The sequence below is a fragment of the Thunnus albacares genome, chromosome 5, assembly GCF_914725855.1.
Source record: "Thunnus albacares chromosome 5, fThuAlb1.1, whole genome shotgun sequence".
Lineage (NCBI taxonomy): Eukaryota > Metazoa > Chordata > Actinopteri > Scombriformes > Scombridae > Thunnus > Thunnus albacares.
In genome coordinates, this window is record NC_058110.1 from 4,121,079 (window position 1) to 4,137,537 (window position 16,459).

At 39.8% G+C, this 16,459-nt stretch overlaps 1 protein-coding gene across 2 annotated transcripts in view; it reads right to left on the reverse strand.

Moving 5' to 3' along the window:
- The window catches only part of snphb (syntaphilin b), a 38,380-nt gene extending 23,676 nt beyond the window's left edge, over positions 1–14,704 (reverse strand). For both annotated transcript variants that reach the window (XM_044351014.1, XM_044351013.1), the window contains exon 1: positions 14,595–14,704. The gene's annotated coding sequence lies outside the window, so the exon portion shown is untranslated. The remainder of the gene's footprint in view (positions 1–14,594) is intronic.
- Between the last annotated feature and the right edge of the window lie 1,755 nt (positions 14,705–16,459).

Here is a 16,459-nt window from a genome sequence, read left to right on the forward strand (position 1 = left end):
TAAAAAAAAAAAAAAAAAAAAACATGAACCAAATGAAACCAAATCAGATTGAAGTGATCTCAAAAAGATATAAAATGGAGATCTTACTACTTTCTCAAGAGTCAAAGAAAAGACCATCATGAGCAAAAGATTTTTCTCTCGGTTATCAGCTTGATGTGCTTAAAATATTGCAGTAAAAGTGGTGGTTTGGTCCCTTTGACTGATATATTATTATATATGACATCATTAAATTATTAATACTGAGGCATCAGTGTAGAAGCAGCAATTTACTGTTGTAGCTGCTGGAAGTGGAGCTAGTTTCATCTTTAATAGTGTGTTGTATTTTAAAAGCTTATATTATCCAGTGTGTCAAATCTTCATCTGAAAAGTAACTAAAGCTGTCAAATATCATGTTAAATCACATTTGACCATTCGTTCAAGGGTAGCTATGTAGTAGAACAAAATCTTAGCAGTAGTGTGTGTTTGAGCTGCCTGTTCTTTGTAATGCACCATTAAGTCTACACAGACTGCGTAGCAAAAGCAGCACATTAGCAGGGCAGCAATAGCAGCTTCAGTCCTCCATGTGTGCTTACACAGGAGGCATAAAATGGAAGAAAATAGACTTGAAGGGCAAACATATGCTTTGGATTGCAGCTGTGCACATTAAACACATGTGAATGGTGAGTCTCTACACAGCATGTGTGGACAGCTGTACTGATTAAAATAGAAGCGTGTCTGTTCCATCAGTCGCGTGTAAGATGGAATACTGAAAAAAAGAGCCTGTAGATAAAGCTGTTCACACATTTTCTGTGCTGCTCCTCAGCAATTTTTCAACATGCAAATAATATACATAAAAAGAAAATAATTTGCTTAATTTTTGAAACGCCTCAGAAATTTGGTTCTGAGGTTTTCCAGGGTCCTAGGTGTTTTTACCATTGCTTTGTTTTTACCTAAAGGTCATTTTATCTGGTCTTATCCTCTTTTAATTTAATTTTATCCTATTTTATTTATCCTTGTTTTTATTGTTTTATCATAGTTGCTTTGATATGATATATTTGTGTTACATTTTCTGAATGAATTGTGCTATATAAATAAAGTGTATTATTATTATTTTGGGCTGTGACTCATGATTATTTTCATTATCCATTAATCTGTTGATTATGTTTTCAATTAATCAATTTATTGTTTGGGCTATAAAATGTCAGAAAATAGTGTCAAATGTCGACCACTGTTTCCCAAAGGCCAAAATGCAACTAAAATGTCTTGTTTTGTCCTGACCAACAGTCCACAACTCAAAGATGTTCAGTTTACTGTCATTCAGGACTAATGAAACTACAAAGTATTCACATTTAAGAGGCTGGAATCAGAGAAATTTTACTTTTTTTGACTAATCAATTAATTGATTAAAGGTTGCAGCTCTATCATTATTATTGAATAACATACACACTTTAGTCACTATGAACAATCCAAATAATCTTGGGGTAGTTATAGCTCAGACAGAATTAACCTCAGATCAGTGTTACTATCAGGACAGATGATCAACTTTCTGCACCCTCATCCATTGTTATTATTGGGTGCAGATCTGTGCAGACAGTGTCACCCAGTCACACTCTGCTGACATTGTTACAATGACTCCATTTTGACATTTTAAGAAAATATATAGTACAAACCTCATATATCAAGATGCACACACACACACACACACACGGACACACCTTGTTTAGCTTCTGTATTTACTACGTAATTATATCCAGAATTAACAGCCTGATGCCTCCAAATCCTATTTCATTTGTGTCTTGGCAAAGAAAACAATCAATTATCAATCTGCTTAATCAGCTAAGAAATAAGTTGATGTAATGTGATTTGCTGCTGCACTGAAACTCTGCATCCTCAGTGTCAGTGGAGCTGTCTAGATCTGAGCTACAGGGAATATGACATGTTCATGAAAATGATTAAAGAATAAATCAACAAGAAAACAAATGAATACCTTTGACATGGGCACACATATGTATGAAATGCATGCATCAAAGGACAATAAAATCACAGTCATGTCTTTAACGCACAATATTAATATTAATTAATATTATTAAAGAGTAACTGCATCCCCAGGTCTGAGCCTAACTCCATCCACTGCATAAAAAATGCTAAAAAAAGTGAGCAAGGGGCTGAGAGGGAGGCAGGGAGGGGCTGAGGGGAAGGGGGGGGAGTAACGTGGCTGTGAGGTTCAGTGACACAATAATAATGAGAGGAAGACAAACAGTGCAACGACATTGAAACGAGCCAGAAATCATTTCGCATTTCGTCCTGTAGCTCTACAACTCTCCAGCTGTCTGGTTCTACCATTATCAGTTGGTAACATCTTTTTTTTAAACGTTAAATCGTGGTGTAACTGGAGCCATTACTGAACCTGTCCGCCTGCAGCTCTGCAGCTCTGCTCTGCTTTTGCCAGCTGATAACTGCAAAAACAGACAGTCAGAGAGTTGAAGAACTGCAGGGTGAGATGCGAGGAGGATTTCTGTTTTTTTGTGGCTGCCAGCAGCTCTTCCTCCTGTGGACAATTGCATACAGAGAGATTTCTTCCAGCAGGCCAGCGCTGCCATTAGCGCCTGAAGCTAAAACTGTCTCTCTCAATCAGCATATATTTGAAAATTAGTGTAGGCGGGCTGGGGGAGGTGGATGTTGTCATTCTACCATTTATATAAATTTCTCCCAAACGGTCGACTCTACGTCAGCATTGGTCCCACCTTTTCAGGGCTCAGTTTAAACAGCAGATGACAGGTTGAGTCATTTTCAACCCATGAGATGCCAATTTTTTATAAATTTGGTGTCAATGTCAATATTAAACACCAGAATTGATGTGTTTCATCACAGTACAGTCATATAATTTAGTTTACAGCTCAAAAAACAAGTTTTAGTGTGCAGTACCTCTTTAATGAACACCTACTCCGATTGGCTGGAGGTCTGGCCCCCACCTTTACCCCCAGCCAATCGGAAAAAGACCTAATGAATAACGCAAGTTCCCTTACACCACATTTTTACCTGGAGTAATGGCTGCAGCTGGAGACATAAGACAGTATGTAGTGGTCTATGAACCAGAATCTGATCCTGAATGAAGGGGAAGAACCTGATGTTGTACAGTTGAGATTTAAAAAGGATGTTTCAGAACGGTAAGATCCTGTCTAAGTTTCCTCACAAAGTAAAAATCATTTTTTCAAACATAGCCAGAGGTTGTTAGCTTAACTTTAGCACAGATATATTCCTTTAGCTGAGTGCGCTTGTTTTAAAACTCCATCCAAATATTGAAGATGAAAAAGTAGAAAATCCTGCGGCATACTAAGTCTTATTATGCAGACAGTCGGCTAACCACAACCACTCGCTGATAATGAAGGGAAAATTGTTTCCAAAGCTGTATTTCAGCCATTCCTGACGCAAACTTCCATCGTCTAGGAGGCTGTAAAGATTTTTTAGCTGTTGAACCACTAGCAACACTTCCAGTGTCCTGTTTTGCTCGTCATCCGGCTGAAATGTAAACTCTGACTTTCTGATGTGACGTAGTAACAGATTCTGTCTCAACACTGCTTGCTCTTGAGCTGTGAATTTAAAATTTAAATAACTTAAACAGACAGAGGAGATAGGATTGATTCATTTTAAAGCACATGAGGGCCCACCATCACCCTAATCCATCCCAAAGCTCATTTTTCTTATTTTCCACAATTCCAGTCCTTTAAATGTACAAATCACAATACCAGGCCTTAGAACACAGAGTATCTATAGTATACTTTATAATATAGTAATCATATCATTTAATTTTTTAAAACATCATAAAAGGCAATTTTACAATTTTACACCACACAGTGTGACATATAGGCCCAGGAAGGCAGCATGTTCTCCAGCTCTGGCCGCTGTCACAACAGATCAAACTACAGCACAGCACATCATACAGGATTTATTAAGTTAGGCCTGTTATGTAACACCATCCCCGGCCACAGACAGCCTGTGTGAGGTAGACACGCAAGCAGCTTCTGTGCTGACAAGACGGAAACACAGAGCAGGTAGGGAAGAGATAGGGGTGGAAGAAGGGAGAAAGAGAGATGAAAGCCAATGAGATGAGAGGAGGAGGCTGCACATGTCAGGGACATTGGAAAGGTGAGAAAGAGAGGAGGACTAGATGAAGAAGGGATGTTAGTTTGAAAGTAGATGGACAGTAACATTTTGTGAAGTGTGCACACACACAAACGGCCATTGTTCACCCCCCTCTGTGTCTGCAGCAGAGGAAATGCTGCAGTTTCTCTTATGAAAGACATTGTGTCCTTGATACCCAGGATGTTGCGACCTTGACTGATCTCTGTATGTCTAAAACAAATGTTCTGCAGAGTGTGTGTGTGTACATGTGTATTGGACATGTACATTCTTCCATATAACCAGTGGCAAAGAGTTGAACCAAATACTGCTTGTATTCAGATGAGACGAAAACAAGAAAAGGCAGAGAAACAAAGGGAAAATAAAGCTCCTCTCCCGGACAGACTGTAGTGGTAATGCAACTCACCACTTGCACCCCATATGGAGAGCAGAATGGGGAAAGGAGGGGGTGTGTATGTGTGTTTGGGAAAGTGTGACTCACGCCAGCTACACTCACGAGTCTCCTCGAATAAACTGTGCAATCCTGTCTGACGAACAAGCAGTTGCAGGCAAGCAGAGGTTTACAGACTGTTAGACAGCCCCGGGATCCACAACACTGAGTCACTGCTATTAATCCAGCAGACCCATTCAACAGTGAGTGTGTGTTGGTAACCAAAGTTCCTCCTGTCCTTAGCAACACTTTCCCTGTCTGGTGTTTGGACACTGGATCATGGATAAATGCTAACTTTTTAACCTACTATGTGTATTGTCTGTCCCACTGTGACCTTGTTATGTCATGCAGAGGTGAACATTATGCTGCGTCAGGGTGCTGTGGTGAGTTGTACATCAGCGACCTGTCATCGTGTACCTAGTTGACCAGTCTGAAATGTCAACTGTAAAACTGTACTATTCCATTTTAATAAACCTAATAAGCAGGGCTGTTAGGTAAGACGATGCATTACTTGTTGGTTTTTCTAGTAATAGGTTGTCTAACAATTTGCTCTTTAAATTTTAGTGACAATATTTCAGATGACAAGGGAGAGTTTTTGTCTGATTTTTAAAGGACATATCATTTTTAATTCAACTGTATTTAAAGGACCAGTGTATAGGATTTAGTGGCATCTAGTGGTGAGATTGCAGATTGCAACCAACTGATCAGCCCTCCCCCCACCGTCCTGTTCCAAGTGTGTAGGAGAACCTATGGTGGCCATGAAACTCGCGAAAAACGTGAAAAATGCGATACTCCCTCTCTTGAGTCAGTGTCTGGTTTGTCCGCTCTGGACTAATGTAAAAACATGGCGGTGCAACATGGCAGGCTCTGTGGAAGAGGACCTGCTCCCTATGTAGCTATAAAGGGCTCATTCTAGGGTAACAAAAACACAATGATTTTTATTTTCATACTTATTAATATTATATTCCATTTCTGCCAAGTCTGTTCTGGTAGATGCCACTAAATTCTACACATTCCACCTTTAAATATTTATAGGAGGTGTTAAAGGAATAGTTTGACATTTTCAGAAATACACTTATTCGCTTTCTTACTGAGCATTAGAAGAGAAGATTGTTTAGCAGGTGATTAGCCAGCTTTAATTAGCCTGGCTTAGCATAAAGACAGGAAGCAAGGGCAAACAGCTAGCCTGGCTCTGTCCAAAACCTGCCTACCAGCACCTCTAAATTTTACTAATTAACATGTTACATGTTTGTTTAATCTGTACACAAACAGCAATGTAAAAATGTTTCTTGGCCAGGTGCAGTGACTTCCTGTGGTCTAAATATGAGGTTGCTAGCCAACCAGTGGAGACTCTAACAAGATATATAAATCTATATATACGCCAACAAAATTTTCATTCACCAGCATGATTTTGTAAAGGTAACAAATGTAATGTCAGGGATGGAAATTTCGGACTCTATACTGTATGATGTCTTTATTTGCTCACACAAAAATTCTAATTAGTGAGATCCATTTTGTGTTCTCCTCGTCTGACAACAGTTAGCTAAGAAAGCTGGTCCTGCCAGCAAGCTACATTTCCTGTACTCAGTGTTCCAAACTCCATAAGTTGAAACACTTTCATCTGATTTAAATAATAGATCTGTGGGCTGAATGAAGCAGTGCATCTCTCTCTAGGGCACAGTCTTTCTTTCTGACAAGATGACGATGACTCATTCTCTTATCTGGATATACTGCACAGTCAGCAGCTTCTAATTAGCATGCTGCTTGGGAAACACATCAGTGTAACCCACCTTATGTGGTACTATAAGTGCTATAAATACTCACAGCTGTGCAGACACAAGATGAGGTGAACATTTTAATTGTGTGTGACTGTGATGGTTCCACTAACTCACCAACTGACATTTTCTTTCAAAAAGATTGTACCTGTTTACTTTGATAAAATCATACGTTGTGTGTGAATAGTTTAAGTGAAATGAGATCATTAAAACAATGGAAAAGCTTTTGGAACCTCTTGTAAGAATACAAAATATTTTGTTGGTGATCATGTTTGTTTGTTATTCATATTGTTATGTAGCCACGTTTGGTCCCTGTAGTCCACAGCAACTCTGCAGGAAGAAAGCCAGACACATCAGACTCTTCTGTGTCATATTAAACACTGAGGTCACCAGTGTTACAGACAAAAGCTGCATCAACTGTGATTATGAGATACTGTGTGGTTGAAAAACGTTTCTATTTAACCATAGTGTTTTAGAAAACTATGAAACGTGGATAGACTGAAGAACCACATATGTAGCATATACAACGACATGCACATTGGTTATCATGACATTGGGTTCTTTGTTAATTACCAGGACGTTTGGCGGACTCAGGAGGTTCAGAGGACTCATTTAAAGTTCAAATGAAGTTTGTATCCAAAACTATGTGGAAGCAGTAAATGATCAAAAAAGTATGGGTTCGCTCACACTCTCCATTCAAATATACGAGTATTTTTCTGTGTCCAGCTGCAGTTACTTATTGTCTCTACACACCTGACAGTACACATTTCAATCAAACTCTGACTAGGTCATGTGGATTTAAAGTCTTTACCTTTCTAAAAATAGACTTGATGAAAATTAGGAAATTAATTTCTTTTACATACAAACTCATCAAGAGTTTTCAGTTTACTAATTGAAATTCAAGTGAATGGGCCCAAAACTTACATAATTTTGATGCCACAGGTGAGAGCAAGACAGACATGTCTCACCCTGCAGAAAATTCTCATCCTCACACCGTTGCAATTTGATGTTTCGCCATGACACAGGAAGTTGCTATGACTTTATCCAGTCTGCACCAAACTTTACATGTTTGATACATGTTTTGATCTCAGCCCTAGCAGCGGGCAAAATAGTGCACAAAGGAAGTGATGGTTATCTCCTTCTTGCTCTGTCTGAAAACAGACCGGGTCAGAAGACATCTACATGCCCGTGACAGAAGCCCCTTGATTGCGCCGTGGCCTGACGTGTGCGGAGGCACGAGGGCCCGTTCATCGCTGCTTGCAGCTTTAATTTAAATGATAATGTCTTCTACAGGCAATGCAGATATCCTCTCTCTTGGTGGTGAGAAGTAATGAATGGAGTGGATAAGCCAATGCAAAATGTGGAAAATGCACAATTTAGCAAAGTTTCTTCTGGATTTATCCTGTTGATTTTAACATTAAACAACCATATCATATGGCTTTTGAACAGGCTTGTCAGTCTAGGAAAAGTACAGTTGTTACTAATAACATTAACAATGGCTCTGTTACATTTAAATGTCCCAGTAAGCCATGACAATGTGACAGAGGGTCCTAAAAGATTGTATTTTTTTATATCTAGTGCACACAAGATAAAAGAAAATCTCTCAGGACTTCCTGGGCTATGTAGAATTCACGCATCATTGATTCACAGGTAATGTTTTGTGGAATGAATGAAGTTACAATTGCAGTTGTTGTCATAAGTTTACATACCCTGGCAGAATCTGCAAGATGTTTACCATTCATAGTGTCTATAGTTGTGACCATAAAACTCAATTTTGGTCTCATCACTCCAAATAACTTTGTTCCAGAAGTTTTGAGGCTTGACTAGGTGCTGTTTGGCATATTGTGAGCGGGCTGTTTTGTGGCATTGGCACAGTAACAGCTTTTTTCTGGCAAATAAATGGCTTCACCTGACCACTATCCCTAAATAAAACAAAAGTTTTCAGCATGATCAGTCATATTTTCCAAAGAATGGACAATATCTCACAAATTCTACCAGGGTATGTAAACTTATGAGCACAACTGTATATATCTCTCTGCAGTTGCAGGGAGGAGGTCTGGGTGAATGGGGAGCGTACAAGATGCAGGACTCTGATACCACAGACCCGGTTCACGTCCTGAGTCCCGCACTTGTGTCAGGTTTAGGCAACAAAAGCACTTTGGTTCAGGTTAGTGAAAGACCGTGATGTGGCTTAAATGTGAATAAAAATGTTGTGCTTCAAGTCACTGCAGACTTTTCTCTCTATTTAACCAAGACCATGATCTTTTCTTAACCTTAACTGAGTGCTGCCAGTGCCTAAACATAACAATAAAAACTTTAATATTGCTGTAGTTTCTTCTAGCGGATATTGTACTGCAAGATCAGATATTTTGTTGGGAAAAAAAGAACTATGTACGTTGTCTGTGAACATTTCACTTAGACATTCAGAAACAACATTTTTGCAACTTGCCAAATACGTTAATTAACAACACTTTCTCATTATGTTGAGAGAAAATGGAATTCAGCCAGTTTTACATTTCTAGCCAAATGTTTCTGTTGTTGCAATTCAGATGTATATATGATCATGGATTTTTTTATTACTCCTCTTTTTCACTCAAATTAGCTTTGTGCCAGAAGAAACTCTGATATGATTGTGAAACATAACATCAATCATCAATTGTCCAAAGTGCCAGCTGAAACTAAGTCACTATATTGATTGATTTTAACTATGGGCTCCTTTCTGTGAACAGGAGAGACATAGATAACCTTGCTGCTAATATTAGTTAGCAGAGTTAAAGGACAGGTTCACAATTTTTCAAGTCTGTCTTAAAACAATAGTCAGGTGCCCAAGTGAACATTGAAATAGTTTTTTCTTGCCATAATCATTCCTCCTCTTCATACTAGCTTTTAGAAGATCCCTTAATAATCCTCTTACAATGGAATTGACAAAGTGATGGGGGCTAAGAAAACCTCAGTGTAAATTTGGGCACCTGACTGTTGTATTAAGACAGACTTGAAAAATTGTGAACCTGTCCTTTAATATAGAGATTTTGTTGACCCTTCCCAACTACCCAAAACTAGCCACAGTTCAGTTTTTGTGAAATTTGTCAAGCAAACAAGAACACTGGTTTTCAGAAGGCAGACATGATAGAGAACTCATGCCAACAGCATGTTAACACACTCAATCCACACACTGAAGTGCTGAACCACGTGTTTCTGTTGAGCAGCTCATATGCAATGCATGCTGGTACATTTAGACGCTGTGGTGAAGGCTGTCTGAGCTGTGGAATGGCAGTTACTGATCTGCCAATATGTGTAAAAGCCAGCAAAGCGGTTATACTTTTAATTGAAAACATAAACAAGAGCAGACTGGACGTCAACATAATTAGCAGCTAAACTCTCCCTCAAGCCCTTATTGCTCCAGTTAAGCTGAACATGCATCTGTTCCAACAACGAACGTGCATTAATGTGAAGCAAGATATTGCTGGAGAAGAATAAAGCATATACTCACACATTCATCAGATCTGTCCTCTCTAAACCCAGGCTGAAAATACTGTTTACAGTGGAGCACAAACAGTGACTTTAGGTTTTCACTATGTACACAGATCAGGCCAATCCTGCAGAGTCACCCTACTGCTGCAGCGGATGCAGACTAGCTTAGCTAAGATCCAGCAGAGCGCAGCAATAAAGCTACAGCGCAGCTCTTACTGGACCATCAATCATCACAGCACTTAACACTGAGAGAGAAAGGGAAAGATAGGAGAGGAGACTGAACAAGGACAGAGTAAGAGAAGTACAGGATACTTTGGTTTTGGTCTAGATTTTCCATTTTATTGGTTTGACATTAGGGTTTCCTTCAGAGTTTCTCACACCATAGTCTCACTGGATTCTGACAAGATTTAGTCCTCATGTGGCTGCAAATTCTGAGTGAAAAGCATATGGTATTAGTCCTACTTCTGAGGCATAGCTCTCTTATCTCAGATGACTGGTAACCTCATATCTGTGCTAAATCAGGTAAAAATCTCAAAATATCTTACACCATGGGTTTATCATTTGTGAGCCAAGTGGCTGCGCTTAAAAGTACACCAGAGCACTGAAGCCTAAGTGATCACACTAATAGTCTGTGGCCACAAAGCAAAAGAGCAAAAAACATACAAAAACAGGAAATCAATATTCCCAATTCACCAACATGTGGGTGGAGAATGAGGACTACACACATTAATCTCTCTCCTTCAGGCTCCATTCAGAGTAAAGATGCAATGACGTGATAGGCTAAGACAGCAGCAAAACCTTTTTATCCTTTTAAGTTCTTGTAGCTATGTGGTGAATAATTATTTTGAAAATAGTACCACAGCATGTCCAAAAGAGTCACAATTAAACCCTGGCAGAACAAGTGCAGTTACTGTGATTGTAGACTTATAGTTGAAATGTAAGAAGTCTCCTACAGGTATTACAGCTCAGACTTGTTCGGGTGTCTGATGTGGTACAACTTAGTTTACCTGAAATTGAAGTGCATGTTTTTTGTGAATAATTCACTCTGTAAATTGCTTTTCTTGTGTTCAACTTTAAGAAAAAGTCAGCACCCAAAAGGTAGACATTTATATTCTATATTTTTTGTTTTCATGACAAATGCATCTGATTGACAAGACCCATGACACTGTTTACATAAAAGCTGGTAAACTCTTCAAGTAAAGGCGTGGACTACCTGTCCACGTCAAGGTGTAATTATCAGTATTTACAGCTTGAGCACTCGGTATGGAAGTTAGTATGCACACAGACTATCTCAGTGGGCTTTTCAGTGCAGTACAGTGCATGTGTCAACCTGTCCCTTTATTTCATGACGAAATATACCAAAATAATAAAAGAAAAGGAGGGAACAACACCATTACCCAAATACTTTGAATAAAAAGGGGGGGGAAGAGGACTAAGTGCTGAGTGTAAAGGATTGATGGATCGTCTGAATGGAGATTGATTGCATTCACCAGTAACTAGTCAGTACCTTAGTTCTTGGCCTATATGGATGGACAACTTGTTTCTCAACTTGTTCAACTGCCTCAGTTTAAACTATATTTGCATAAAGCAGTAATGTCAGCATTCTACATATCATAGAGCAGAGCAGAAAGTCACACTGAGCCAGACTGAGCCAGACAGCAGCTGGCTACACAAGAGCCCACAAGAACAAACAACAACCCACAGTAGCTTTCCTGATAAAGTTTCCTTCTTACTGAACTTGTAAACATGAATAAATAAGCCACCAAACAAACATTCACCCGAGAAAAATGCACTGCTAACATCAGTTTGCAGGCTAGTTAGCTAATTAGTTGCTCAGCTTGCACATTAAACAGCATAAACATACCTGCAAATGTCACCTTAGTATGTTTAGATGCTGATGTGGTCCTTACTCTTGAATACCCCTGCTAATAACACATTTTCTGCCTATGACATGTAGGCTACCGTGCAAGTTTGCTGTAGCCTGCCAGCTGCTATCAATCAAACACAGATACCGACACATCCCTCCAGAGTCTGACAGGTAAAGGAGCATTTGTGAAATTTCCCCAAAGACCATTTTCCTCCCTTTGAATAATAAACAACTATTAACAATAGATTTTAAAATCACTATGCCATTATTTTTGACCACAGAAAGGGGCGACCAGCTGATCATGAGATCTACACCAATAAAGACAACACTATAAAAATGTTTTGTCCTAGCCCAGTGGTTCCAACCATGGGGGCAGGCCCACTCAAGCAAAGAGGGATGCACCAATCTGAAGTACACTGATACTAACCTTATCAAGCAGATCAAGTATTGGCCATAAGTGACCGATCCATGTTAAACACAGCTTTCTCTTCTGTGCTGTTTCTTTGCTTGGTGATTTAATATCACTGTGTTTCACAAGAAATGCATTTTAATGTGAAGGCAATGGTAAACATTTACTGTAAACCTGGAAGTGCTCACAGTGACATTGGTCAATTTTGGCATTTTTTGATGGTGAGGTGTTCTGAAACATAGTCTTAACAAAATTGTTTTTATTACCATGTTTAAGTTCAGAAATCATTGGAGATCAGAAATCATAGGAGATCACTTGTAGCAGCAGGTACCCTGAGTTTTGGAATTGGTATCCTATCCCACTTGTTGCTTTATACTATACTAAATGTAAAGCACAATGAGTTTACCTGAAATTAAATATCGGTCACAATCACAAATTATGTAATTTAAAAAAAAAAACTTTCTCCAATCTTTGCTTTTTATTGTAAATTCTAAATTTTGACCTCTAAAAACTTGAAAAAAAAAGAAACAGTCTGAGAAGTGAACAAGGGCAACACTCTTTGACTCACAACTTATAGACATTATACAACCTCTGACAACAGTCTCAGACCACAGGGATAACTATACTATCTCATTAAGCTCACTGCTATTTTCAAATATATGGTGCACCCATACACAGCATTGTGTTTTTGTTACCTTAGAATGAGCCCTTTATACTTACATAGAGAGCAGATCCCCTTTCACAGAGCCTGCCATGTTGCACTGCCATGTTTCTACAGTAGCCCAGAATGGACAAACCAAACATTGGGTCTAGAGAGAGCTTTGGTGCTTTTTGCGAGTTTCTCAGCCACCGTAGGTTCTCCTTCATGCTTGGAGGGTGGCGGGGTGGGGGGTGGTATTCTGTTTGTTGCAATTTGCAACCTCACCGCTAGAGATCACTAAATCCTACACACTGCACCTTTAAATGGTGTAATTAGTGCTACAACCAACAGTCAAGAGGAAGATGATGGCTACATGCTCTCTCCAGGCAAGAAGGATGAAAGACAACAATCAGGAGCCTTTGGAGTGATTTTGCATAAATAAAGAATTGAAATGAGCTGTTGCTCCAGTGCTGTGAAAGCACTGCTGATTTTGCTTATAATTATCACAGAGTGGGGGTAGGGGGACATCTGGGGGGACATCACATCTGAGCAAACACCACGCTGTGAAAATGACTGCCAAGTCACCATGGTGATGGTCAGTCCGCCACTTGTGTGGAACGTGAGCAGAAGGGGAGCTGCCATTGGCTGAGAATGTTGAGGAACAGGATGGCGAAGCCTGCTGCTGACAAGATGGCCATGCTGCAAAGGACAAAAGTGACCTGCATCAGAGGACAGTAAATAATACAGAGATGTGTCTCTGTAGTCAGGGCATGTTGTGTTTCTGTTCCCCTCACTGTCGCATTTGGCTCCTGCAATAGTCAGACACTATAAAGACTGTATTTGAGCTCATAAACAAATAAAGGTTGATATGTATGCATGCAAGGGTGCCTGCTTAGTTTTTGGTTCTGTTCACTCTGTCTAAACACTTAATTTGACAACAAGTAAGCATCTTTTGGGTACAGGAGACATAGATTATTAAATTATTAGTCAGTATAAATTGTCAAAATACATCATGTGTTTTTGTACGAAGGTAACCCCTTAAAATCTTTGCAACAGAATCTCAATTTCTACACTGTATGCACTCATTCCTGACTGTGCTTTGTGTTGTTACATTAAGAAATAGTCTTCTAGGCTTTTATATCAAAGATGTGGAAGAAAAATTGCAGTGAAGTCAATTATAACACTAAGCTAACACCATACAGCCTCTTGGAAACTGGACGAAGCTTTGATATGATTATAGTAATTCACTTGCAACATTTAGAAAGCCACACAAAAAGAGAGAACTATGCTCTGTTATTATCTGTCAGATGGGACGGGCTTTACTGAAAAACAGAAATACTGCAAGGTCAAACTGCTGCGCCAGGCAACCTGTCACGACTTTGCTGCCTACAAACACAGATGGCATTTACATTGAATGCAAGACACACTGTTTCTCCATGCAGAAGCAGCGGGCTCCCAATGGACGTTTCTATTCACCAAGAAAAGTAAGATTATATATCTGTCTTGGTGCGACGCTGACACTCGTAGACATCATGTATCAGACGCCCAAAGGCCCCGCGGACTTACGCTCAAACATGGGCGCACAGGATGACAAGACGCGCAAACATCTGTCGGAGTGCACTGCGCAGCATCCCTCCATCAGCTGCACCAAAATAAACAGACAGCAGGAAATAGCCGGCGCCTTGTGATGTATGGATGACCGCCTTCACATAAACGCTAAGCTTCCTGCACGGTTACTCCATTATCCACGTACCCATGTATTATTTCTAGTCCCTGATGCACACTCCACTCTCTCCGCTCCACAAGCGCGTGCACCACAAAATGACAGATCTGCCGCGGCCAATGGCACTCAGAGTTCAATGACAAGACCCGGTAATGCTTACCTGCGCCCCCGTTTCCCGTATAGCGCTGTTTCACGGCTCCATCGCCTCGATTTTCATTGTTTCCCTGCGGTTCTTCACCAAGAGCTCCGCAGCGGTGATCCTGGCTCACACGCCGGGGAGGTGGAGGGGGGGTGGGGGTGGGGGGGAGGAGAGGACAGGAGACGGGGGCTGGGCCAGGGGGATGCAGGAGGTGCGCTGGATGGCTGCCGCGTGAGGAGAGGCACACAAGGGTATATGGATGGAAGCATCTGCGTCACGTTACGTCGGATTTATTTTAAAGGGAAACACCACTAAAAGCGTTGAAGAAGACTCATTTGGCCTTCAAATGATAACTAAACAGATCAGCGTAGACTACAAGCCTCTATAATGTTAATATCCTCCAGTGGTGGAAGAAGTTTTCATTCACTTCATTAAAAGTAGCAACACTAAATAAAAATACGCCATTACAAGTTACAAATTCAAACTTGTAAAAGTAAATAAACATTATCAACAAAATGTACTTTATGTATCAAAAGTAAAAGTACTTATTATGCAGAATGGTCCCTGTTAGTGATATATATTATTATATTATTGGATCATACTGCATACATCCAGAGGGAACTTATTTTTAAAATCAAATTTATATACTGTTGGACTTTAATCTTTAATGCACTACATTATAAATTAAACTGAGAGCATATACAGTAATTTATATCTAAAATCAATCTGAAAAATGACCTTCAGCTGTCAGATAAATGTAGAAAAAAACCCAATGTTTAGCTCTGAAATGTTGTGGAGCTGGAGTATAAAATAGATTGTTAAGAACAAGTAGTTCAAAATTGTATATAAGTACAGTACTTAAATGTACTGTACTGTAAAATCCTTAGTTACATTTCACACTGACAGTGGACATCATATCTCTGTTGTCTTTGATCACTGTTTCACCTTCATGATGTGGTTTGTGTGTTGCATTTGTTTTCATGATTGATGACTGGCTGGCAGTATTTTGTTTTTGATCAATGCAACTGTATCTCATACAGGTGATTTGGCCTGTTTAAATTATATTAGATATTCTATGTGGCTTTGAAAACCAGTGCCGGAAGGTAACTGTTACGAATGAGAACGGGCAGACAGGTGGAGGACCCAAATGCAGACTCTACAGACAGACAGGCTTACATTTAGTCAACAGGGAATGAGTCAAAAGTCAGGCAAACAAAGTCCAAAAGGGGAAAAGGCAGGCAAGCAGGTCAAAAACAGGCTGAAGGTCTAAACCACAGGATCAGGCAGGAACAGGTGCAGGAACAGGTAGTAAAAGGAACAGGAACAGATGGGAACAGGCAGAATCAGAATCAGAATCAGGGTTACAGTTAGTGTCAGGGTCAGGGTGGTGAAAACGAAAGAGTCTATGGAAGAAACTATGACAAACTGGCAGGGAATGAATTAGAGAGACTGGTATTTGTACTGAGGAACTGATGAACGAATGGGCAGTAGGTGCAGACAATTATTGAGTGGGAACAGGTGAGCAGGTGGGTGTGGTAAACAGGAGGCAAAATCCAGGGGCATGTGATGGATAGGTGGAGAAATGGCAAAGACTGGAGCAGACACTGCTAAAGGGCTGAAGGCAGGGACAGAGAAAGAAAGGGCAAGGGCAACACACACAAGGCCTTAGCAGGAATCGTGACAAACTGAGTACATTTACTCAAGTACTGTACTTAAATCCAGTTTTGAGGTACTTGTACCTTACTTGAGTATGCTACTTTATACTTCTACTTCACTACATTTCAGAGGGGAAACAACAAAGTGATGCTTACACATGAATCATCAATAATTATAATCCAATAATATATTGTGAAATGAGCCAATCTTGCATAACGATTGTTTAAATT